The sequence below is a fragment of the Condylostylus longicornis genome, unplaced genomic scaffold, assembly GCF_029603195.1.
Source record: "Condylostylus longicornis isolate FDR11 unplaced genomic scaffold, ASM2960319v2 ptg000147l, whole genome shotgun sequence".
In the NCBI taxonomy this organism is placed as follows: Eukaryota; Metazoa; Arthropoda; class Insecta; order Diptera; family Dolichopodidae; genus Condylostylus; species Condylostylus longicornis.
Genome location: NW_026578115.1, coordinates 1162848 through 1188145, shown reverse-complemented (window position 1 = coordinate 1188145; position 25298 = coordinate 1162848). Strand labels below are relative to the sequence as shown.

General features: G+C 32.7%; 1 protein-coding gene across 5 annotated transcripts in view; it reads left to right on the top strand.

Moving 5' to 3' along the window:
- LOC129615791 (protein unc-119 homolog) overlaps positions 1-25298 on the top strand; it is a 103222-nt gene that overhangs the window by 59234 nt on the left and 18690 nt on the right. Inside the window, exon 4 of one of the 5 annotated variants that reach the window (XM_055531159.1) lies at positions 22449-22614. The exons of 3 other annotated variants lie outside the window; for them this stretch is intronic. The gene's annotated coding sequence lies outside the window, so the exon portion shown is untranslated. Of the gene's footprint in view, positions 1-14899; positions 15767-22448; positions 22615-25298 lie in introns of those variants that run through there. One more of the 5 variants, XM_055531158.1, reaches the window with a different exon arrangement.

Genomic DNA, 25298 nt, shown 5'->3' with positions numbered 1-25298 from the left:
TTGTGTGTCCGATTATATATCAGATATATTTGTGAAGTTTTGATAAAATTGCTTGACAGGTTCAGGTACTTGCCATACAACTCCAAAAGCTAATTTTAAATATTTGGAAAAATTATAAAGTCAGATTCATGAAACTTGGCAGTCGTAAGTCCAATTACAGGTCAGACATGTCCGTGAAGTTTCTATAGAATGATTTCACAGGTTCGAGTAATTGCTATACAATAACGAAAGGTGCAGGGTATAATTCAATCGGTTTATACTGACTGAAACGTTTTTACTTGTTTAATTTCGTTTTAAACAAAAATAAAATTATCACTAAATTATCAATAAAAAAAAGTTCATAATCGCATTTTTCTATTTCGTATTCTATACACGTAACACTATACACGTTAGCACTGGTGTTAACTCATTTTACAGTCATGCGTTTTATTCGCGTGTATTATAAACTCCAAATACATACATGCATGCATTTTAGGAGCAAATTATTTTATGCGTATACAGTAATTTATCGCTTAGAGTGCTTATTGTAAAAGATATTTTACAATTTTATGCGACATAACTCAAAGCGAGGTTCTAAAATAAATTACTCAAAGGGTATTTGATCTCAAAGAACCTAATTATTTGTTTAATTATGTATTTTTTAGTAATTATTTTTCACACCTTTTCTTATTTTAAGTTTTACCTTATTATTTATTAAGAAAAAACATAAATGTATATTACTGGTGTATTTTTGAAGAAATAAAGTAAACTTAAAATATCTCAGTCACAGAATGGAACACAATTTCAAAACTACAGGCATAATACTTGCAAGGCTTGCAATGCAAGCACACACGACTAGTATTTTATATACTTATTTTATATATACGAAATGAAAAAAATGTATATAATCATACATAAATAAAAATTTACTATACAGTGGAACTTCGATATGTCGAACTCTCTAAATGTCGGAGAAAAGTTCGAGATAAAGAGACTCTCGATATAAAAAATACTATTTTTTATATATTTATTTAAGATGTCCTTTTAATCATAACAAAATAAAAAACAAATAATTTTAGTCCAATGATAAATAAAACAGATATTTACATTATATGTTACGTACATATGCCGTTTTTAATAATGTAGTATTTACATATTTAATTTAAATGTTTCACATTAATAATGAATAATCATGATTATTATAATTGCAGTATGTACAAAATAGGTATTTTTATTTGTAAAGAAAAAATTTAATATTTCATCAATTTTAGCTCGAAAAATGTTAAATGGATTAGTTTAACAATTCAAAACATCCCAAAACTAATAAAAAATTAGTACAAAATGACAATTCACTTATATGTTTTACAAAAATTTACTATTTTTATTAACTTTTGTAATACGTACAAAAAAAGTTAATAAAAATAACTTTTAAAAAATTTTTAAAAGTTATTTTTATTAACTTTTATTTCACTCTATAGCAAAAACAAAAACACACATACATAAATATAGCAAGTTTGTTGTCTTTTTTTTACTTCGAAAAAAAAAAATTGTTTATTGTTGTTTTAGTTCGAGATAAAGAAACTTTGTGCGTCAAGATGACACAAAACAGTTCGAGATAGAGAAAAGTTCGAGTTAGAGAAACTAAAATATATGAAAACATATTTCAAAATGCTAAGTAAACATAAATAGTTCGTGTTTAAGAGAAGTTCGTCTTATACAGAGTACGTGATAAAGAAGTTTGACTGTATTAAAATTTATATGCATGTATGTAAAATTCCTTATTATTTTGAAATTAATTTTTCCCATGAAAGAAAATTTAGTTTTTCGAATAAAAAAAAATGTTACGTACTACGACCTAGCCCATAACAAGGCAAGTTACACGACACAGTTGTGTAAGTGGAAAAAAGGATAGGCTGAAAAAAAATCTTTTTGGTAACTATGTAAATCAGCTCAAAAAAAAAAGATTGAGAATTTGAAAGGAAGGTTAAACAATTTTTAAAACAAAATTCTAAAGGCAATTAGGTCACGAAATGCAGAAACACATTTCAGCCTCTGTCAAGACAACTCTGCAGGCCTAAGCAGTTGAATTCTTCATATCTTTGCATGACACGTAACTATCCTACCGGTTTCTTCATCCTGCAGCTCGTGCATGCAATTCTCCCACATCGCCAGAGCTTAGCCTTAATAAAGGCTGGTGCAAATTTGGGGCACTATTCCTTACTCGCGTCGCTCAGAACAAAGTTACGCCAAATGTCACCCACCGCAAATTATGACACTTAGCCGAACACTCGAACGCGATATTTATATTCTCCACGATCTCAGTCCGAATTATTTGCAGCCTATCCACAGTGCAGAGCTCAATATGCTCGCCTCTTAGGGCTTCCAATTTCCGTAACAATTCATAATCCTTCGCGTGCTTAGCCATGTGCAAGCCAAATAATGTGTGGTAAGATGAAAAGCCTATGGTTTGATGATAAGAAAATCTCAACGCCTCAGCTATTTCGAAGATATTTTTATTCCCATTGCTTTGATCCTTGTCCAAGTACGATCGAATGCCTGCTATTACTGAACGCTTGACTCTTTCACTTGCGTTTGTTTGTGGACTGTACAAGGAAGTAGTGAGGTGACGAATTCCTCGCTCGGCCATGAAATTTGCAAACTGGTTCGACTTAAACTGTTTGCCATTATCCGACAAGTCCGGGGCCCGAGGTACCAAACACAGAGGAAATATTTTCCATAAGGTAGCTACAAATTATAGAAGAGTCGAATCGTTTAATAGGCTTCAAAAACGGAAATTTAGATAAATGGTCGAGGAGAATACGACCATTTATCTAATTTTAGGATCAAGTAGATCGATATAAAGTTTGTGAAACAGACGCTGAACCACAATTCGGGAAGGCATGGGTGAACGCAAAGGAATATTTGCTGGTTTGCTCCGCTGACAGACACCACCTTTCGTGATATACTCCTTTACGTCGCTAGTTTTTAATCCCCAAGAATAATATGCTCGTAATCTCTGCAGCGTTTTTGCAATTTCCTCGTGACACTTATTCGGATGTGTTCATTACCAATAGTTTCGGTGATCAATTCCTCAGGAATTTAAAGTTTCCAGTGATATGATTCACGGATCTGATCGTCATGGGCATTCATAACCTGAAGATCAGGAAGCCGATTACCATTGTCGAGGTTGTGTACCTTAAGTTTTATATATTTGACTTAAGTATTATACTTGAAAGCGTCGGCACTCAAAGTCTACCATTGGAGCCAAGCCGATCTGCGATATTTTCCCACAATCCTGCCTTGAAAGTTCATCTGGTACGACGTTTTGTGAGCCCCGGCGGTACGGGGGGCTCGCATGGTCAGTGATAATAGTAAAATCATGTCCTTCCACGCTCTGAGTTTCATCACGCTTACAACAGCAGCCAAACGCTTCAGTTCCGTAACGCTATATTTCTCTGGACACTATTCAAGTTCTGGGAGAAGTATGCAACTGAAACCTCCACATTCTCTTCATTTAACTGTGTCAAAACGGCATCTACTCCTGACTGACTCGCATCATGCTGGATCAAAAAGGGTTTAGAGTAATCTGGATTAGCTATTGACGTCTGCTCCTGACGACAAAGATTTTTCAGTGTATCAAGTGCACTCTACGCCTCACCATCCCACTCGAATACCGCAGACTTAAGCAAATTAGTCAAAGGAGTGCTCACTGTTACAAAGTTGGGAACAAACCTACGGAACCAGCTGGCCATGCCCAAAAAACGACGAAATTGTTTAACCGTCCTCGGTTATGGATAGTTGGCAATCGGCGAAACCTTATCCGGATCAGTGCGTAACATACCCTTCCCAACAATGTAACTGAAATACTTGACTTCGGACAGACAAAATTTCCTTTTTTCGACATTTATTGCTAAACCAGCAAGCCTTAACCGACGTGCCACTTCTACTTAAGTCTCAATATGCGATTCAAAGGTCAGAAAATCATCCAAGTAAACGAAAACGCTTGTGCGAAGCTGTGGCGGTATGACGCGATCCATCAGTCTACATAATGCCTCAGAAGTATTATGCAAATCGAATGGCGTAACACAATATCTATACAATAGTCGATTCGGAACTGTAAAACACGTGAAATAGTGAAAATTTTCTTCAAAGGAATTTGCCAGAGAGTCTAACGTAAATCCAAAAAACTTATAAACTCAGCACGCAGCAAACGGCTTAATATACCCTTGATATGCGGAAGCGGATAAGCGTTCTTAATTGTTAGACTATTTACTTCTCGCCAGTCCAAATATAAACGTGTTTTATCCGATTTACTAACCTAAACTACCGTAAGTTTCACGAGCAACAAAATTTTCATTATCACGAATTTTCTTTTGCAAAATCGCCCCCAATGCACAAAACTTGCGTGCCAGAATCCAAAAGAATCAAGTTTTATTCAAGATGCTCAGCGTAGGGTCGCATATCACATTTATTACGAGTTAAAGCACATGTAGACGATAAAATATTTTTACGGAGGGACACAATCCTATTCAAGAAATTACGAATTCGGACGGACGAACGTTTAAAATTATGAGTAAAATGGATTTCGTTTATATATGTAAAAATTTCAGAACTTTTCCTTTCATACGCTTTAGTCTTTCGTCGTACGGAATAATCGGTTTCAAAATAGGTCTATAAGGAGAAATACACGGCAAAGTCGAGGGTGGAGTATCGGGAACTAGCATTCGTGGTTTTGTCCCCTCGCGAGCTCGCAAGTTTCCCGGCCCACATTGCGGACAATTTTGTTTATAGAGGTTTAGATCCGTAACAAAATATCTTTCTATCAGCCAAACAATCGCAATAACTATGCCCCTCTATGCAGCAGTTCCAACATACCAATTTCGATCCGGAGTCCGCCAAAGATCTCCCACTAGGATTAGTCTGCGGCCTCTAATGGTTAAACGAAATAGAACTGGAGCCAGAAATCTCCCTTATAAGTTTCTACCCCCTCAGGCGGGACAGACGAAGTTGGTGTAAGGTATGGATGGGCACGTATAACAATTGTTGACAAACCCGCGGCATTAGACCACGAGGCGCAATATCTCAACCAGCTCAGATTCCGGAAAAGACTCCTGAAATTTTTCAGAGATCTTAAGAACTGCATCGCGATAATCATCAAAAGATTCGGACGCACCTTGCTTCGGAACAAGCATAGCTTCTCGTATATCCGCGTCGGAATAACACCTCCCACGGTGTGTATACAGACCTTGACGAAAACTTGGCATCGTAAAACGCGCGACAGTACAACGGTAACGTCAGTACAGATCCTTAGCGCCGCCAGCGAATAAAATGTGAGCGTGTTCACACAACGCGGTAAGTTAGCACCGAAAATATCTATCGTAGATAAAATTGTCTACTGAAAGGTGCGCCATTTGCTCAAATTTAATATCCCAATCGGAAATAATTCCCGAAATTTTACTACTACCCGATGAAACAAGATTCTTAATTCGGTTATTGTCATCCAATGTAGCAGCGCCACTCGACAGAATGACGACTCTAATGAGCGCCGAGAAAAAAGAAACCTAATAAAATAATTAAAATAAAGTAAATTATACTTTGAGCGGCAAAGTCGAACCCAAAAATTAAGTTTTAAATTTTAAGTCTAAGTTACTTAGATATTACACAAGAAAAGTATGTGGAAGTGCTACAAGTGTCGTAATACCCCCAAAGTTATTCCTTAAAAAAGTTATATCTTCAAATTCCCAATTCGAAACCAAAAAGAAAAATAAATTTATAATTCAAAATTTTCTTCTACTAAGAATATTTCTACTAAAATATTTTTTTTTTTACCGAGAGGAAGGGTGAAAAATCTCGAAAGACACTGCCAGACAAAAAGCAGTAGTGTGGAACTTTAATCCACTAAAAAACACCCCCCTCAAAATAAACTATAAAACTAGTCGGAACGACTAATCATTAATTTTGCTCTAACTTTTTTGATTAATTACAAGCTTTTGATCTGGCACAATAGTGTACTAAGTACTCATTGTTTCAGATAAAAAACTTTAAACTAACTCGAGAGGTCTCGTACGTTTAAGTCTCCTAACAAAGTTTTGATTGTCAACCAATCGAGCCGCCTCGATATTGACATGATTGGATAAACGCATTTTATGATTGGCTGCTTGCTTTTTAATTTCGTCTGTGACACTTGGGATCGTGAGATCCCTGTGTATATCGGCATTACGGACATATCAAGGGGCGTTTACAATGTCCCGTAATACCCTATTTTGAAATCTTTGTAAAGATTGGATATGAGTCTGCGCAGCGCAGCCCCACAACTGAATACCGTAAGCCCAGACAGTCTTAAATATTTGATTATATATCAAAACTTTGTTGTATGTTGTCAATTTAGAACGCCTCCCCAAAAGCCATTCAAACTTTCTGTATTCCTCTTCTAGTTGAGATCTCTTTTTCTTTATGTGCTCGCTTTACGTCATTCCCAAATACTTCGCTGTGTTTGCAGACGGAATCAAGACGCCATTTATTTGAAGCGAAAATGAATTGTCAATTTTCCTATTAGTGAAATTTACATGTACTGATTTCACCTCGTTAAGTTTTATATTAAACTTTCTAGTCCATTTTGAGATCTCATCACTGGCCCTTTGCAATTTTTGTGTAGAATCATTTTCATTTCGTCCAATTGCGATAACTGCTGTATCATCAGCAAATGTAGCTGTTGTCACTCCTTCCGATTCAGGAATATCACACGTGTATAGCAAGTATAATATCTGGCCCAATATACTCCCCTGTGGTACCCCCGACTTGATATCCCTAAACGAAGAGTACTCCTCTTCCTGTTTAACTCGAAATACCCTATTAGTCAGATAAGATTTGAGCAGGTTAACATACAGCCTCGGTAGTAATCGCCTAAGTTTTGTTATTAATCCACAATGCCAAACCTTATCGAAGGCCTGGGCTACGTCCAAAAATATGATAGAACATACTGCTTTTTCTTCCAGTGAATTTTCTATTAGGTCAGTTATTCTATGAATCTGATCCATGGTTGAGTTGTTGCGGCGAAAAGCAAATTGATGATTCGGGATTAACCTTTTACTTTCAATTTTAGGCTGGACTCTTCTCAATAAAGGTTTCTCTAGTAGTTTTGAAATCATTGGCAACAAAGAGATTGGTCTATAAGAAGTCGTCCTGTCTCTAGGTTTGCCAGGTTTGTGCAGCATGATTATCTCTGCAACTTTCCAAATTTCAGGCACGTAATTGAACCTTATACACGCATTTATTAGGCGCGTAAGCATCGTTATACCCCTTTTGGGCAATTCTTTCAAAATATCGGCCGTTATTAGGTCAAATCCTGGGGCCTTCCTAAGAGCTCTAATTTCTTCTATAACATCTCTTTCACTGACAATTGGAGTAGTCACGCTATCCCCAACAAAAGCAGATTCCTCATTTTCATACACGCCCTGGCTATCATGCGGGCAGAATTTATCGGCCAAATGATCCGCAAACGTATTTGCCTTGTCCTTGTCAGTTTTTGCCCACGTTCTATCTTTGTTTTTAATAGAAGCGAGATGTTTGATAGGTTGCTTCATTTTCTTTGTTGCCCTCCACAGTGAGTAATTGGTTTTCTCACACGCCGTCAAATTTTGGACATAATCAGCAACCGAATCCTCTTTGTATTTTCTAATACAGCGTCTTAGTTGCTGCGATTCATGATTATATCTGGTTTTATCAGCAGGATCGCGCGTTTGCTGCCACCTTTTTCTCGCCCGCCTGCTTCGTTTTATTTTTTCTAGTATATGTGGGGGATAGTTAATGCCCCCCTCCTAATAACGTTAATTTTGGAACTACTCCAAGCAGCATTTTGAATAATTTAACTAAAATATTTAAATAAACAAAAAAAATATGTGTGGAAATGAATTCAATATTCACTAATTTAATTAATTCAATTTATGATAATACAATAATAATAACTAATAATAAAAATGAGATAATAATATATATAAACTAATAATAGATCTGGCTTCAGTTATTAATAAAATTAGTGAAAATTCGAAAAAATACAAATATACAGGGTGTTACAGAAATAATGGCCACTTATAACCAGAAAAAAAAAATATGTACACGTTGATATAAATAACTAAAAAAACTAGTACGATTACAAAAAAAATTAAAGTTCAATTTAGCTGGTACACCCTGTAGTGAATCAGGTACATCATTATGCTGACAAGGACATGAATCACCAATGTTCTGAGACTTCCATGAGTCTGGGATGATATTGAGACTCCTAAACATTGCTCGAAAACCTGAATGAAATTACAACTCTGCAAACATTTTAATCTATTATAAATGCGAAAGCAAAAAAAGAAAATTTATAAAAAAGTAAAATAATAAAAAAAACTTTAATTTTACATTCCTGTTTTTTCCGTTATAGTATTTATTATCTAATCAATATAGTTTTCTTTTCTTTTTTTTCTTTTTTTTTCAACAATACTCGTAAGGATAATAAAAACAAAAACGACCTAGGACTTGCGACCTAGGAGCCAATAATTTTCTCTATATTTATTTTTTAATTCTATGTGTTTCTTTGTATGTTCGTTCAACTTTAGCTTGACATCTAAAGTCATTCCTAGGTACTTTGCTCAGTTAGGGATTGCTACGTTCTTTCCAATAAAGTTAGTTTGTGACGGATTTTTCGATTGGTGAAGTTTATGTGAACCGACTTTGCTTCATTTAACTTCACCTTCCAATCTTTAGTCCACTCGCTTGTTTTGTTACTTGTAAATGCTCTATCCTACTGCGAATATTGCAGTATAATCATCAAAAGTGGCCATCGTAGCATTTTCTAGGTGTGGTAGATCACTGGGGTAAAGCAAATACAACGTTGGGCGCAATAGACTACCTTGAGACACATCTGCTCCTATTTCTCTTAGCGAGCAGTATTCAGTGCCTTGTTTAATTCTAAGTAATCTATCAGCTAAATGAAATTCCAAAATTGCTGCAAATGACGATGGTATGTCCTAACTTAAATATAAGGCCTTTGTGCCATACCTTGTCGAATGCCTGTGCTACGTCTAGAAATATTGAAGAGCAGATTTGTTTATTTTTTCAGCTTTTTTCTATAATATTCGTTATTCAATGGACCTGGTCTATTGTAGAAAGGTTTTTTCTAAATCCAAAATGATGGTTTGGTATGAAGAAACTGAATATTTAATATGGTTTGGTATGAATATTTGGCTTCAATCTCCTTAATAACAGCTTTTCAAAAATGTTAGACATCATTTGTAACAATGCAATAGGCTTGTAAGATTTTGTTTCCCTTAAGGATTTCGCGGGGTTGGGTACCATAATTATTTCTGCAACTTTCCAAGCACAAGAAACATACCCAAAATATATAGCTGCATTCATGATTTTCATCAAATGTTCCAATGCCTCGTCTGGCAGCTCTCTCAGTACTTCCGTAGTAATAAGATCAAAACTTGGCGATTTTTTTAACTTCAGGGATCTTATTTCTTCCGCAATTTCTAATTGAGTAAATGAAGCTATACTGCATGCTTCATTTGCAGTAGATTCCACTAAACTCCCATCTGATGTTACCCCATTTGGTATGAATAGGCTTTCCAAGTGATCAGCAAATAATTCGGCCTTCTCTACATTGCTCCTCCCCCAAATCCTATTTCTTTCATCAGTGGCGGAGCGTGCTTAATCGGTATCTTTTTGCTCTTTGCCGCCTTCCATAAGCAATAATTCGTTTCCTTGGTAGCTGACAAGTTCTTCATATAATTTTGATATGTTGCCGATTTAAATTCTTGGAGTTAAGCACCTGAGAAAGTCTGTTTGAAACAGTTTTGTCATCTTGGTGACGCGAACGTTGTCATCTACGTCAAGCCCTTTTCTTTTCACCTATTAAATCAGTTATCTCTTTAGGATAGCTATTTGCTGTCGTTTGTTCTTTGACATTTTTGTGTTGTTCCATGCAGCTTTTTGTATGATTTCCATAAAATCTTCTTACTCAAGTTCTAATTGCTCTCTTGATTGTATATTAATATTTAAGTCAATATTGTTTATTATTTCGTATTTAAAGCTCGCCCAATCTGTAGTGCTATTTGTCAAAGTGGGTTTAAATAATGTTCTAGTTATTTTTTCACTTAGTTTTAATATGAAAACAGAATGATCTGAATTAAAGTAATAACTATCTTCAAGGCTTAGAAAGTTTTCTGATATTTTTTTGGTTATGAAAAAGTCAGTAACATCAGGAATCTTGTAAGTGTTAGTAGGTCAATAAGTAGGAGTGCCAGTAGAGTTGATTATAGAACCCCAATCTGTATGTTTGACATTATAGTCACCTCCTATTAGATATCTATGTCCATATTTGTACAGGAAATCTTTAATAGTATTTTTCTCAACGCTGCAATTTGATGGACAGTATACAGCACAAGTACTGTTAGTAGATTTAACTTTTATCGAAAAATAGTGAAAAATATTCAGTTGTTTCTATCTTAAATTCTTCATTACGTTCTATACTTTTTTTTATTAGCATTGCAATATCTCCTCTCGGCTGATGGCTGGGATGTACCGTTTTATAGCAATCATAGCTTTTCATTTTAAGGCCAGTATTATATTCTCGTTTTGACAAAAATTTCTAATCCCATTAGATCACCATTACCATTCTAAGTTACTATACGTATTTCTCTTACGTAAATCTTTTCTTAATTTCTTTGGTATTACCGTATACACCTCAATGTAAATTATTTTCTATTTGTAATAATCCTTTAGAAAACTCGTCAATTCTAATCAACATACTATGCATCATTTGTTCTCATGTTCCTTATTATTCTTATATCCTGCTTTGTTTTGAAGCGCTTGTGAATATGATACTCCCTTTAACACTTTGCTAGGTGTTGTTATTCTGAATATCTTTGAAGCTTGTTGCTCATTAAGTTTAACTTTTGTTTGGTTTTATTCTTTTTTTATCTTCCAAACAACCTTGATAGCTAGCAGGGTGTGCCTCATTCCACTTCCAATTCGCACATTTGGGCTGAAAACTATCCTTCGTATTAGACTCTGCTATCATATAATCACCAGCACATTTTACTCATCTAGTCTTTTGGCAAAAATTTTGTGTGTGTCCAAATCTTTGGCATCTTTTGCGTTACGGGATGGACTTGCTACTTCTAAGAGCTTCAATTTTTATTCTCATGCTGTAAGTATTCTATTTTTTAGATTTTGATTATCTCTTCCGAATGGTCAAAAAATTACATAAAGAGCGCAGGTTTTATTAAAATATGCTTTCCATTTTTTCCCCTTTTGTTTTTATTATAAACAGCTAGACATTTAAAACCTTTGCTAATGAGCTCTTTTTTATATCCTCGGGTTCGCAAGATGGTTGGAGATTTCTAGGCATAACACTAACTGGCCTCTGTCAGTTTATTCTCAAACGTGTGCCACTCATCTCTAGCCTTATTTATAGCTTTCGTTAGCAGTCCGTATTCATTTTCATTCCCCACATTAATTTTTAATTGGTCATTATTGATCATGTTGACCCTAACGTTTAGTTTTTCTTTTTTAGCACTTTTCCAAAAATTTTTTCAAAAAAAAAATTGCTTATTAGTTTCACTCTGTCCGTCCGTCCGTCCGTACGTCCGTCAGTCCATCCGTGGATACTTTTTTTGTTTACAAAACATCTACACCCTTGAAGATAGAAAGCTGAAATTTAGTACGTACATAAATCTTTACTGGAAACTTATTTCCATCGAACAAAATTTTTACCTATCTCCCCCCCTCTAGAAGTTGTACCCCCCTAAAACCCTAAAAATGGCCTTTTTTAACGATTTGATGAATGAAACCATAAGCATTTTTGAAATTTTGCAAACGCATAAAGGCAGCGGCTTGCTTCTTCTATAGCGGCATACTATATTTGAACTTTAAAAAAACAAAATGGCCGTTAAAATTTACCGTTACATAAAATCCGTTTTTTTCAAATTTTTAATGTTGTTTTTCTTCTAGACCCCAGATTGTGGGAGCTTGAAATTGTAGTATCTTTTAGACACTAACAAGTAGTTCATATTGTAAGAAGAAAATTGTTTTCCATCTCCACCCCCTTTCAAGTTCTCGCCTCTTGAAATTTGTAAAATTCGAATTTTCGACACCTTATATTTCCGAAACCGCAAGCTTTCCCAAATTTCTATAAACGTAAAAAGCTAACGGTAAATTTCATGACATTAGTAAATTGACATTCTATGACAAAATATAATTATTTTTCTTAACTTACACAATTAAACTTTAAAATCGAGCATTATGTTAACCCCACTTTATATTAATTTTTGCTTTATTTGAAATACTGCATAAATCGGTCATCCTAAATATATGCAATCCTAGTAATAGTTTTGTATATGAATGAAAATAATTTTAATAGTGTGATAGGTATACATAGACTGTATTTAAAAGCAGAATTTTCACTTGTTGAAGGGAAAAGTGCTACAATACAAGCCATTGGTTTGACCCAACTTTATTTAATATCTTAACTATGTATGAGGAGTCTTTAATGTTACTCAATATAACTAGAGGAGCCTTGTGCTTCCTTGGATTTTTAACCTTCTTCTTTTTTATTTCATTAATTTTTTAAACTGTCTTTTCCGAATTTATTTCAGAATATTTTTCTATTTTCCTTTTCTTTGCATTATTCTGTTTAAGGATCCAGTTAGTTTCTCTAACCAGCTTTTCCTCGTCGGTTTCATATACAACAAATTCCACATCTTTATTCTTTTTTTCTGTTGATGCATATTTTATTTGATTTTTTAAATTTACATTCTCTGCTTGTAATTTGCAGGTCTCGTTTTGTGGCTCCTGGCAAAGACTCTCTGACTTATTCTCGAGTCTTGAGTATCCAATTTACTCCCCTGTATAAGATACTTTCATATAACTCTCCTGGTTTTTTATTGGACTTATTGGACTTTTTCTCAGAGTTTTCATCCTTAACTCTGTCATTTTTGTCGGCAATCACCAATGGTCCATGAGACCATTGGTGATTGAGACCAGCCTCCGAATAGTTTGGATTTTCCAGCATTACTGGATTACCACCTGGGGTATTCAATCCTCGTGTTTTGTTCGTTGCATTTGTTTGTTTTATTTCGGAGTTTTCTTTTCCTAGCCTTTGAGAATAATTCCCTCGTGCAAGGCAGCACATATAATTTCTGCCGTCCCTCAGAGATCAGTCGCAGACCAGTGAGTCGCTCATTGTGAATCCGTCGCATCTGGATTTCCATTGGATTTAAGTGAACTCTTACTATAAGCGTACCTTAGTGCGAATATTTCGTGGCCCAATCCGCCGGGCATCGGTTTTTCAAATAAAAAACATATTAAGTGCTACGACCTAGCCCATAACAATATTTAGCATGTTGTACAAGTTTTGCACATGCACTGATTTCTCTTGCTATTTACTAACAGCAGAAAAAAATTAGGTTTGTCCTTCGTATAGCTTAGTTTATTTGAATGCGACATGATAGAAAGACATATAATGAGTAATTTTTCGAATGAAAATTTTATGTTATTACTCAAGCCAAACGATTTTGAAAGAATTTTTAGAAGAATACAATTTCGCAGTTTCAACAAACTGAATATTTTAATAACATTCATAAAATTTACACTATCGAATCCTAAAATATTTTACCAAAATAACGAATGTATATAATACAAGTTAACCTTCCTCAAAATTTTCAACCAAAGGTTTTGTTTTGGTCTTTCAATAAAGAAAATGTGTGGTTCACAAATTTTACAATTTTTTTTTATTCAAATTCTCAACACAAACAATTTATTTTGATTTTTGATTTAGGACAATTTCAATTCTGACTTCGAAATGTAGTCTAAAGTTTAACTTTGCGGTTTGGATTTTGTTAGAGTATTGAATTTGTGTTGCAATATGATTTTTTGTATTAAAATAAGAAATACGAAAAAAAATAGTTGACCATGTCATCTCTATAATACGAGTACCCGTACAAATTTGTAAATTTTATCCTACGTGCGAGTAAATATGTCATACTTGACTATGGGTAGACATGACTTCAAATGACCGTATTATCATATTAATTTATGGAAAATATCAGTCTGTGATTTGATGAAACGAAATGTGTATATTACAGGTCCAATAATTTCTGAGATAATGCCAAACAATTTTGGAGTTGTATAGCAGCTGTCACAAGTGCTCATGCTACTCTTTCAACTGCCATTTTACCACATATTATTTTGCGAAATTTCAGTACTGTGGATGGAACACTTTTTAAGATATAGCCAAATAACTTTTCAAATTGTCAAATCAATATTAATATTAATATACTACAGCTTTTATAATTTCTGAGATATAGACATAAAATTGTATGGCAGCCACCCAAATCAGTGTTCTTCGATCATATCCAATTTAAATAGGGTTCTGGAATTAACTATAATATTTTATTTGCAAAAATTTAACGAACGGGCAGACAGACGGACAGATAAGGATACTTTGACTCAGAATTCGACGCTAAGCAAAAACATATGCTTGAGTCCATATCTTAGACCATTACTCCTTAGTGTTACAAACGGTAAGCCAAATGTTCGTACAGGTATAGTGATTAAAAGCCATTGTGTTAGAGAGAAAGTTATTTTAAGGTTACTTATTAATTTAAGCAGCGCGAGTTACATTTAATACAGTTAGTAAAGTTAACACAGTTGCTATGAATGACGCAACACTTCCTGTTATTCAAAATTCTGTGGGAAATGACACTTTCTCATAAAAATAAATGGTCATAAATAAACGGAAAATTATGGGGAAACCGGTAGACCGGTTTCACCAAAAATTATAAAGCTGTAAGGCATAAAGAGCAACCAAAGTTCAAAAAGCTTACAATTGATAATATACATATATCCAATATTAAACGACCTCCCAAATTTTCAGGTATGGAAAATATTGACGATGGTCATACTTCTAACAACACCTAGTTTAGCTTCATTGGACGTTAATACTATAACAGCAGAAACTGGCTTTGTAAGCATAAATTTGGACAAAACAGATTTAGTCACAAAAACGGACATTATTGTACACATTATTAACATATAAGAAATTTAGGACACCTTACAAAACGTCTCCGAAATTACAGAAAACCGAAATTTAAAATACAGGACAGTACTAGAGTTTGAGATTACTCAACTTATTGTAAAAATTAAAACAATTATAGATAACAAGATATAGACACACAATTAGTATCTTTAACATACACTAGCAACCAGTTAACTTACAATGCTAATGCACAAGTCAAAGTAAATGATCACCTTAATAGTGCAATCAATCAACTAGGGCGATATATAGAAAATGATCGAACTTTATTATTAGAAAACTTTAACAAAATAGAGAAACGAACTATCCAGCATAATTTTTACATCGAACTAAAATTTAAAATCCAACTTATTAAAGAAAAAATTAATCAAATTCAGTCAGGCATGGTATATTCCACCCTAATATTCTTACGAATCAGGAAATCCAAAATTGTGATATAGATTTTTATAAATTACAATATGTTAGATTCGGAGTAGCTAAATATCAAGAAAATTCATTATTACTTTCTGTTAAAATTCCTAGTAAGATTAAAAATATTCAATTAAAATTAATAATTCCTTTAGGAAATAGTTTGTATAAAGAAATTGATCATGTACCAGAAACCATTTTGGAGTATAATAGTTTAAATTACCATTATGAAGAATCAAAAACATTAAATGAATTAAAATTGAGTAAATATTGTACGTTTAAAAATAATTACAAAATTATAAACAATAATAAAACGAAAGGTAACTTATAAAACTTATAAACAATTATAAAAGAAACGATTCTAATAAAAAATGCAAACTTTTGATAATAGAAATCTTGTTCAATATAAAAATGTACTTATTCATTTTTATAATTGCTCATTAAAAGTATTGGACCATTATTTTTCAAATGTAAAACCAAATCTAAAAGAAAGACTTTACTATCCTATAAGTAACAGTAATGAAAATTTAAAAAAATTCAAAACACAAATTACATTTGATGAAATTGTTCTAGAGAATTTTAACAATGTAGAAAAAATAAAAACTTTGCATTATCATAAAAATGTTTCATGTATTTTAATAACTGTAACAATTATAATACTGAGTGTAATAATTTGTTTTGGAGTATTTGCAATATGTAGAAAATTTAAAAAATTTGATATTAATAAAATTCAGGAGAATTCAAGTCTAAACGGGGGAGAAGTTACGTATAATACAGTTAGTACAATTAACATAGTTGCTATGAATGACGCAACACTTAATGTTATTGAAAGTTCTGTGGGAAATAAAACTTTCTCATAAAAATGAAAGCAATTACAAAATTTGTTTTTAGCTATCAGCAAAACTTTCACAATACAATTTTTGGCACGTTTTGTTGCTATCAGCAATTTTAGTCTTAAGAATTGTAAAATTTAAATATAAGAATTTTAATTGTAATTCAGTCATAATTAGATACCTTAAGTTTACGGTTGAATTTTCGGAAATAAAATAAATAATAAAAAAATTAACTTTGAAGTGTTTTATTTAATATATTAAGTTCAGAAAGTGTTTTTTTTTTTAAATTAAATATAAAAGACTTACAAAAGTCGCGTTTCTTCTCACTTCTTCAATTGATTCTTTCTGCAAGTGATTACTTTTTTGAAAAGACTGCATCCTCCCCCTGATCCAAATGATTAGTTAGTTCAAGATTTCTTGTTATTCGAAGTAGACTGGCTTATTGTTGTTGGTTGTGGATCTAACTGTAATGTTGTTCTATGTATATTTTTAGAGGTGGTTATATTGTGTAGTGCGATATATTGTATATTGTACAGTTTTTGGGATGAAAACAACAGAAAGTATTGTGAACATGTTTGGTGTTGGAAATTCTAAACTTCAATTTCCTTTGTGTAGTGCAGAGTTTCAGTATCTTCAATTAGGTGGTATATCTCATTTTTATTAAGTAAGTTAGTGCTTACATTTGCTACTTTAACTATTTAAATTGCTCCAGCGATTTCTTTAATTTTCTTCTTTAAGATGGTGATACGATTACATATTGTCTGGGCGTAATTTTCTCTCGTGCTGGTTTTTCTCGTCTATCAGTTTATTTTGAATGTTTATAATGTAGCCCCAGTCGGATGAATCTGGTGGCCCTACCACACATTTCCATGCGGAGCCTAACCATTCAGTTGCACGTTTCTTCCATTGGGGTATTTTATGTACTTTTTTGAGTTTTGATAGTGTGGATTCAATACCGCTTTTATTTGATATTCTAGCTGAATCTTCAGTGAGTTATCACGAGATACTTTTTGACTTTATTCAAATATTTTTTGGAGTGCTTCTTCGAATCTTTGGATTCTGATTATATGAAGTTACTTCAGATTGCTATTTATCATGTTAACTTTATTCCGTTTGATAACTGTTATTGAATATCGAATGTTAAAAATACTTGGCATCCAGCTCGTGTGCTGGAGTGTAACTCTCAAAATAGATTTTTAAATTATTATTATGTTATACGAATATTAAATAATGAATGAATTTCTACTAATCAATAATTTTAACTTGAGAAAAATAGTCTTGGTCACTTGTATTTGTTTTATAGCAACAAATATACCTTCTCCCGGATTATATTTTTTCGGTATGTTCCACTTCAAGTTTCCCCTTTTTGCCTCGATTTTTTGATTTCTTTTAATAAGATGGGCTAACTGAATTACTAGTACAACGTTTAGTTGTTTTAATTAATTAGTAATATTCTTATTACACTAACAATATTACCTTAATGGACATTTCCTCATACAATTGGTGAACAGATGGGTGACCTAAGATGGACTAATTCGTTATTTACATAATTTCTATCTTCTATTAAACTTTCGAATTGGCATTTTTAACTCCAACCAAAAAATACATCACTAGGTTTCAATTTTATTACAGAATGGATCTTACTATTATAACTGTCAATGACAATGCACCTGATTATTTTGAATAAGGTGGTGTAACCTCTTTCAACTGTGCCATTTACTTCACTTTTTTGACTTGGTTTACAATATAATTCGATTCTTAACATTCTTGTGTAGTTTGCCGTCATCGGACTGACTATATCTTTTTCGTTATCTGTGACAAGCAACCTTGGTGCGGTAAAGCAATGTATAATTTTTGTTAATTTATCTCTCAGATTAAGTGCAGATTTGTATTTTATTCGAAGAAGTTTGACGAATTTTGAGAGTTTATCGATGACGTTAATAAATTTTTCGTTTTTCATGTCTATCAGATTTTTAACACATCTTTTTGTATTTTGTAATTAGTGCTGTCATACTCAGAAAGAAATAATTTTGAATATTTTGAGCTTTATTTTTATTTTTCTCCTCGTGCGGTAGGTCACTGTTCAATGGTTCCTCGTCATGTGTCGTGCCCGCTATTTTGGGACGATTAAAGTCCTCAAAGCTGTAAATATAACTGAATTAAAATATACATCAGAATTAGAATTTGGTGGTATACAACAATTTACCAATAGAAGTTTTTTAGAAGTTAATTCAGTTTTAATCGCGATCACCTCCAAATTGTCGCAATTATAGTCGGATTCACAAGACCTTTTGTTCATATGGACTTTAGATGGAAAAAGTCGGTTGAAATGCATTTGAGAGAAGGTTTCAGCAGACGAGTTAACAGCAGTTGTGCCTGCAACCCCGAAAAAAGTTAGGGTCTTTGCTATTTTTGTTATTGTTGCCAGTACGACCGGGCCCGTAAACAATATTATTATTGTTATTATTAATGTTATTATTGTTGTTATCATATTGTCATTAATAATATTGTTATTTTTATTATTGTTTTTACTATTATTATTTTTATTATTATTTTTAATACTATAATTATTTTTTTTATTACTATTATTTTTATTATTATTATTATTATTATTATTATTATTATTATTATTATTACTATTTTGATTATTATTATTATTACTATTATTATTATTATTATTATTATTACTATTATTATTGTAATTAATGCCCGTAATATTGTCACAAATATTATCGTTGGAAATACCGTTCGCAGTTTCGCAATGCGAAAACAATGGGCTACAAAACCCCCTAGAAATGTTATTAGGCATCAAAAAGTGAGAGGAACCATTCAGTGGCAGTGAAGATATAGGTAACGCCATGAATTTCGGAAATGAAGTATTTTTTTGATTATGTAAAAAGTAAGTGTAACAGTTAAGAAGTGGCAGAGTCACATTTCGAATTCACAAAACAAAAATTATCATCTGTAAGAACTTGAAATTGCCGTTTTGAAAAAGAAGACGATGAAGGTGAATGCGTATTTATATTATGCGGTCAATCAAGTTTGGTATCTTCATTACTTTTAATTTTGTTTGAGTTAGTATCGATTTTTAGTTTTTTCTAATTTATTTTTCTTTTTGCTTTTAAACTTAATACTTAAATTTTTTTTATTATTTTTACTAATAATTGGATTTTTTATTTTATTATAAGTATTACCTTTTTCCGAAACTGCTCATACCTTTATGTTTCTCACATCATTAGACCATGGAAAAACTTGCATATTATTTCATTTTTCCGTTTCTGCTTGTCTAATAGCATTCTAATAAACTTTGAATCCGTCGTTACTTTAAAATTTTGGAATGCCAAATTCCTTTTCTGAATTTTTTTAGTTGTGACGAATTTGCATTGGACTTTTTATACCCTGCACTTCGTGAAGGGTATATTAACTTTGGTATGGAGTTTGTAACTACTTGAAGGAGCCATCTGCGGTATGGACATATATATATATTCTTGCTCAGCGTAAAATTCTGCGTTGATTTAGAAATGTCCGTCCGTCCGTCCGATCGCACGATAACTCAAAAACGAATAATGCAATCGACACCAAACCTTCACAAGTTGCTTCTTTTTTGCCAAGGACGAACCCTATTGTTATTGGACCAATTCGGACAACGGGCTCGGGTAGCTGCCATACAACTCAAAGAGTTTATTTTAATTATTTCTAAAACTAATAAAGGTACAATTATATTCTACATATGCTCTAAAAATTTTAATGAGATAGCTGTACCGGTTCGGATGGCTGCCATACAACTCCAAAAGCAAATTTTTTATATTCGGCAAAATAATAAAGTCATATTCATGAAACGTGGCAGTTGTTTGTCCAATTATGGGTCAAAGATATTTCTGAAGTTTTGGTGGAATTGCTTGACAGGTTCGAGTAGCTCCCATACAAGTCCAAAAGCTTACTTTAAATATTTGAAAAAATAAAAAAGTTAGATTCATGAAACTTGGCAGTTGTGTGTCCGATTATAGATCAGATATATTAGCGAAGTTTTAGTGGAATTGCTTGGCAGGTTCGGGTACCTGCCATACAACTCCAAAAGCTAATTTTAAATATTTGGAAAAATAATAAAGACAGATTCATGAAACTTGGCAGTTGTGTGTCCAATTATAGGTCAAAGATATTTCTGAAGTTTTGGTGGAATTGCTTGACAGGTTCGAGTGGCTCCCATACAAGTCTAAAAGCTTATTTTAAATATTTGAAAAAATAATAAAGTTAGATTCATGAAACTTGGCAATTGTGTGTCCAATTATAGATCAGATATATTAGCGAAGTTTTAGTGGAATTGCTTGGCAGGTTCGGGTACCTGCCATACAACTCCAAAAGCTAATTTTAAATATTTGGAAAAGTAATAAAGTCAGATTCACGAAGCTTGGTAGTTGTGTGTTCAGATATAGATCAGACATATCCGTGAAGTTTCTATAAAATGGTTTCACAGGTTTGAGTAATTGCTATACAACAATGAAAGGTGCAGGGTATAATTCAATCGGTTCATACCGAATGAAACGTTTTTACTTGTTTTATCTTTCCTTTAAACACGTATTTCTTCTGTACTTTATATTATTAGTAACAGAAACCAAAAAATAAATCGTATTCGAAGTAAAATGATCTCACATATTTTTAGCTCGAAAAATCATAATAGGCTTAGATAAATGTGAGCTTTTTTCAAAGACATCATATGTTTTGTGGCTCTTGAATAATAATGCTTTGTTATTGTTTTCAATATTATGTTTCATTAGCAAATTTTAAAACAAATATGCCTACAGAGTTTATGTACGTATGTACTTAAAATTTCATTTCATATTGTTCGAGCGAAAAACTAAAAAATGCTAAATTCTAATTCATACATACTTATATATGTACATACATTTATACATAATTTAATTCTTCTAGAAGTCCCCTAATGCAATAATTTTAAATATTTTTGAAAACAAGTTTTTAAAGACAATTCTAAAAGACTTCGTAGAGTCGGTGCTCACTTGTGGTGACTTACTTTAAGTCCCTATATCACAGGGGTAATCCTATAATTTAGAGAAACTAACTATGTGTATAAGTAGAAGAGCTACATATATGAAATTTTAGCCTTTTTTTTCGCAGAAATCGAATTTATCTTTGCGTTTCTTATAATTGCGTTACTTATTCGTATGTTCAGCAACGATTCAACGCATATAAGTTTTCTTATGTTCACCACTTTTGGCATTTTAGATTTGCTCACTTGTAATACATTGAGACTCAACGTGTTAAAATATGAATGCATGTACATGATTAATTCATTTAATAAAGGAAGGAAAATTAAAACTTAAAAGGTTGTCGGGGGCTCCCAAAATATAAAGAATTACATCCATATATCTGCAGTGCTCATTATAGTAAATCAATAAGTAATGATTTGAAATGAACATGAACTTAAGTTTGAGAACAAAAATATCAAGTTCACCTCTCTATGTAACGTAGAAAACTGGGATCTGGACCTTTAGACACAGTTCTTCGTCGGAAAGGTTTAAGTGAATTTTTTGAGTAATTTTGTTGAGTGCCTTTTTTGAGGGATTTTTTGAAATAACTTTTGAGTGACTTTTTCAAGTGACTGTTTGAGTGATTCCCTTGACAATGATTTTTTGGTAATGTTCTCATGGTGATTCTTTTCTTTTGAATGATTATCTTGATGTTGATTTTGGTTAATTTTTCTAATAAAAATTTTGATCTTTTTTTAACATTTCTCCCAAAAAAAAAAATATAAATGGAAATACAAAAAAAATATAACAACCAAGTTTCATTATACAACCTAGTGCCATATTATTTTTGTTTTCTTGAAAAACCAATTTTTGTTTTGTGGCTTTAAACGGCTTTTAAAAAAAGTAATCTAGGCAACATCCGGTAATATTATAATAGATACCGTTATTCTAGAATATACTTCAAAAATCTATTTTCATAAAAAAAAATTTAAAAAAGTAACTGGAACAATTTCATTTAAAATTTCTGATTCACTCGTGATGTATTCACTCATGATGTCATTATTAATAAATCACTCACAAAAGCTATTCAAATAAGAAATATTCAAAAGAAATTAAGTATTCTAATAAAAAATAAAATTTTTTTTTTCATAATCCTGTGCAAAGAACAACTACGCTCAAACGGACCACCAAAAATGCCGTTAAAAAACTCAAAAAATCCCTCGAAAAATTTACCTCAAAATTGTTTTAGTTAAAAAATTACCATTAAGTAATTCTTCAAAAATCACTCAAAAATTACTAACAAATACCACTACTTAAGCGTTTCCATCGAACGGTGGCAGAGGAAGGCGGAATGGGATGAAGGGGAGTGGCACCGTCGCAATGGGGCTTTACTAGTTATAATAAAAATTTTTTTTTTCTTTTTGAGAAAAGTGTTAAAAAAAATTAAAATTTTTATTGTAACAATTGACAAAAAATAAACATCAAGAAAATCATTAAAAAAAATCACTTGAAAAAATCATTTAAAAAATCGCTTAAAAAATCCCTTCCAAGTAACTCAAAAAGTCACTACAAAAAATCCCTTAAAAAGTCAGAAAAAAAATTACTCAAAAAGTCACTTAAAGAATCTTTAAAAAAACCTCCAGCTAAAAAAGACAAACTCTCAGCTTCTACCATGAGAACATTACAAAAATCTGATGTGATCAACACATAACCGACCGCAATGTGTTTTGTTTAGTTAAGTAAAAGTGTTACAGAATATTATAAAAATGCCTGTTAAATACTTCTTTCCACTTTTTAGGGCATTAGTAAGTTTATAGTTAACATAGCTAGAAAAACGTAAATTTGGTTCTTAGTATAGTTTTCTATTTGTGCTACTCGAATTCCATGAAATGATCGCCGGTTAGTTTCGGTAACAACCAGAACTCAAATATCAAATGTCAAGAAATTTCATTAATTCATTCCGTAGAAATGGTAAAAAATGTAAAATGTTATACTTTTCTACAATGGAGAAGTGCGTTCCCACCAAAAACTCGTTATGCAGTATTCATTACCATCACATAACCTACCCATTGTAACACAATACGATCGGTAAAAAATATGATGTGATGAGCACATAACCGATCGCAATGTATTTTGTCTTAAGTACTCTAGAAGATTATGAAAATACGTTTTGAACATTTTTTTATAATTTTTTGTTAAGAAGTTTAGATAATAATGTTTTATTAGTGTTTAGTTAATAATGTTTATTAGTATTTTTGATTAATATGTTGGTGATTAAATTAATAATGTTTTGTTAGTGTTTATTTTTACTAGCGAATGCTTTCTGGATGTCAAGAGCGATTGTACACGTAGAGTTTTTATTATGTCTCTCTTTTGATTTTGAAATTTTATATTCTTATAAGCTGGTAACTAATTTGATGTTTTTTCTCGGAAGCCCAATTGCTTGTTTGGTAAAATATTTTTTTCATACATAAATTTAGTTATTCTTGCTTTTATTCCTTCTTCAAAAAATTTTACGATTGAAGTTAATAAGCCAATTGGCCATAACTCGTAATATTTTAGCAAGTATTATCGGGCTTTAAAATACTGATAACATCTGCTTATCTCCATACAGTTGGAGAGTAATTTACTTCCAAAGAACTGTTGAAAATAGTGTAAGAAATTTTAGTGGTTTTTCGATAGTTCTTTTAAAATAAAATTGCGTAACCGTCGTTAATAGGAGCTTTTTCTCCCAAGTGAACCAACCTCCTCTTGGCCAGTGCCTCACAAAACTAGAAAATATGCCCAACCGTCTCATCTTCATGACAAAATTTACAAAAAAGGTCCCCAGATTATCCCATCAGTGAGGAGGCCAATCACTAACCGGGCCTCCGCCACCGTTAGCTCGCCACGACTCCTAACAGAAATGTTCTGCGCCCCCATACCAGCTTTGGCCCTAACCATTGCAGCCATCGTCGTCATTGTCATTACACTGGTGATATTTAAGCACGCGGTTCTCTGTAATCTTCAGAGCTTGTCCTGGGTCGTCTTTTGAGACGTCTTCCTCCATTAGCATATGTAACAACTGAACGAATAATTGCCAAGTACATTTAGTGCATGTTCCAAGTCTTTCCACGGAGACGTCTGCACGTCCAAAAGGAAAACCGGTCTCTTCCAATCACAGTGTCAAGATAAGAATCTTGGCCCTACGAGTATTGCGGCAAAGGAGAGACAACTGCAGCAGAGGCTCAATGCAGCGGCAAGGCTAGTTACTCACTGAGGTTATCCAGTATCAGTGAGGCTCCGTTCGCGGTAGCATTATATTACCCCTCTGCTATCAACTAATCCACTATGCGCGGTTTGTGTAACACCGTTGAATTAAGAGGTTTGGTTTTATTGAGGATTGGATTGGATTTAAATGGTGAGTTTGAATTACCGCCCCTTAAATAAGCAGCTATAATTAAAATGTCGCCAAAATTGGATAATTTAACAAAGTTTCTAATACTTCTAATTCGCGATCTGAAATGGAGTGCTTAATAGTTTCTTTACAAATATGGTCACACCGCCGTGCTCCTTTTTTCGCATCGAGTCTGCGAACAAAATAGGAAACGTCAGAAACAGTTTTCTCCGCATCTATTGCTTTAAAAATGTCAAAAAATTCATAAGATTTATTTTGAAAGCTTTCAGCATCATAATTGAGTATTTTAACATTACTGGCATACATAATTATAAAAATATTTTGCACAAATTTCAGCTGCAGCCGTCATGTAATCTTTTTTAATTTGACATAATTTTAATTTTTGCATAATTTTTCCATTAATTGTAACTATTTTAGAGGCTGTCAGTAGTTCATTTTTATTGAGATGTGCGTAGCTTCCTACTTTATGATTGATTGAGTTATTAACCCGTGGAACGTATGGTTTTACGTGTGAACTGTACGTTATACTATCGTTATAATACGCTATAGGGGTGATATTAGTGTTGTTGCTATAAGGAATTTCATGACGTTTGTTTGCTAAAGTTGGCATTAAATTT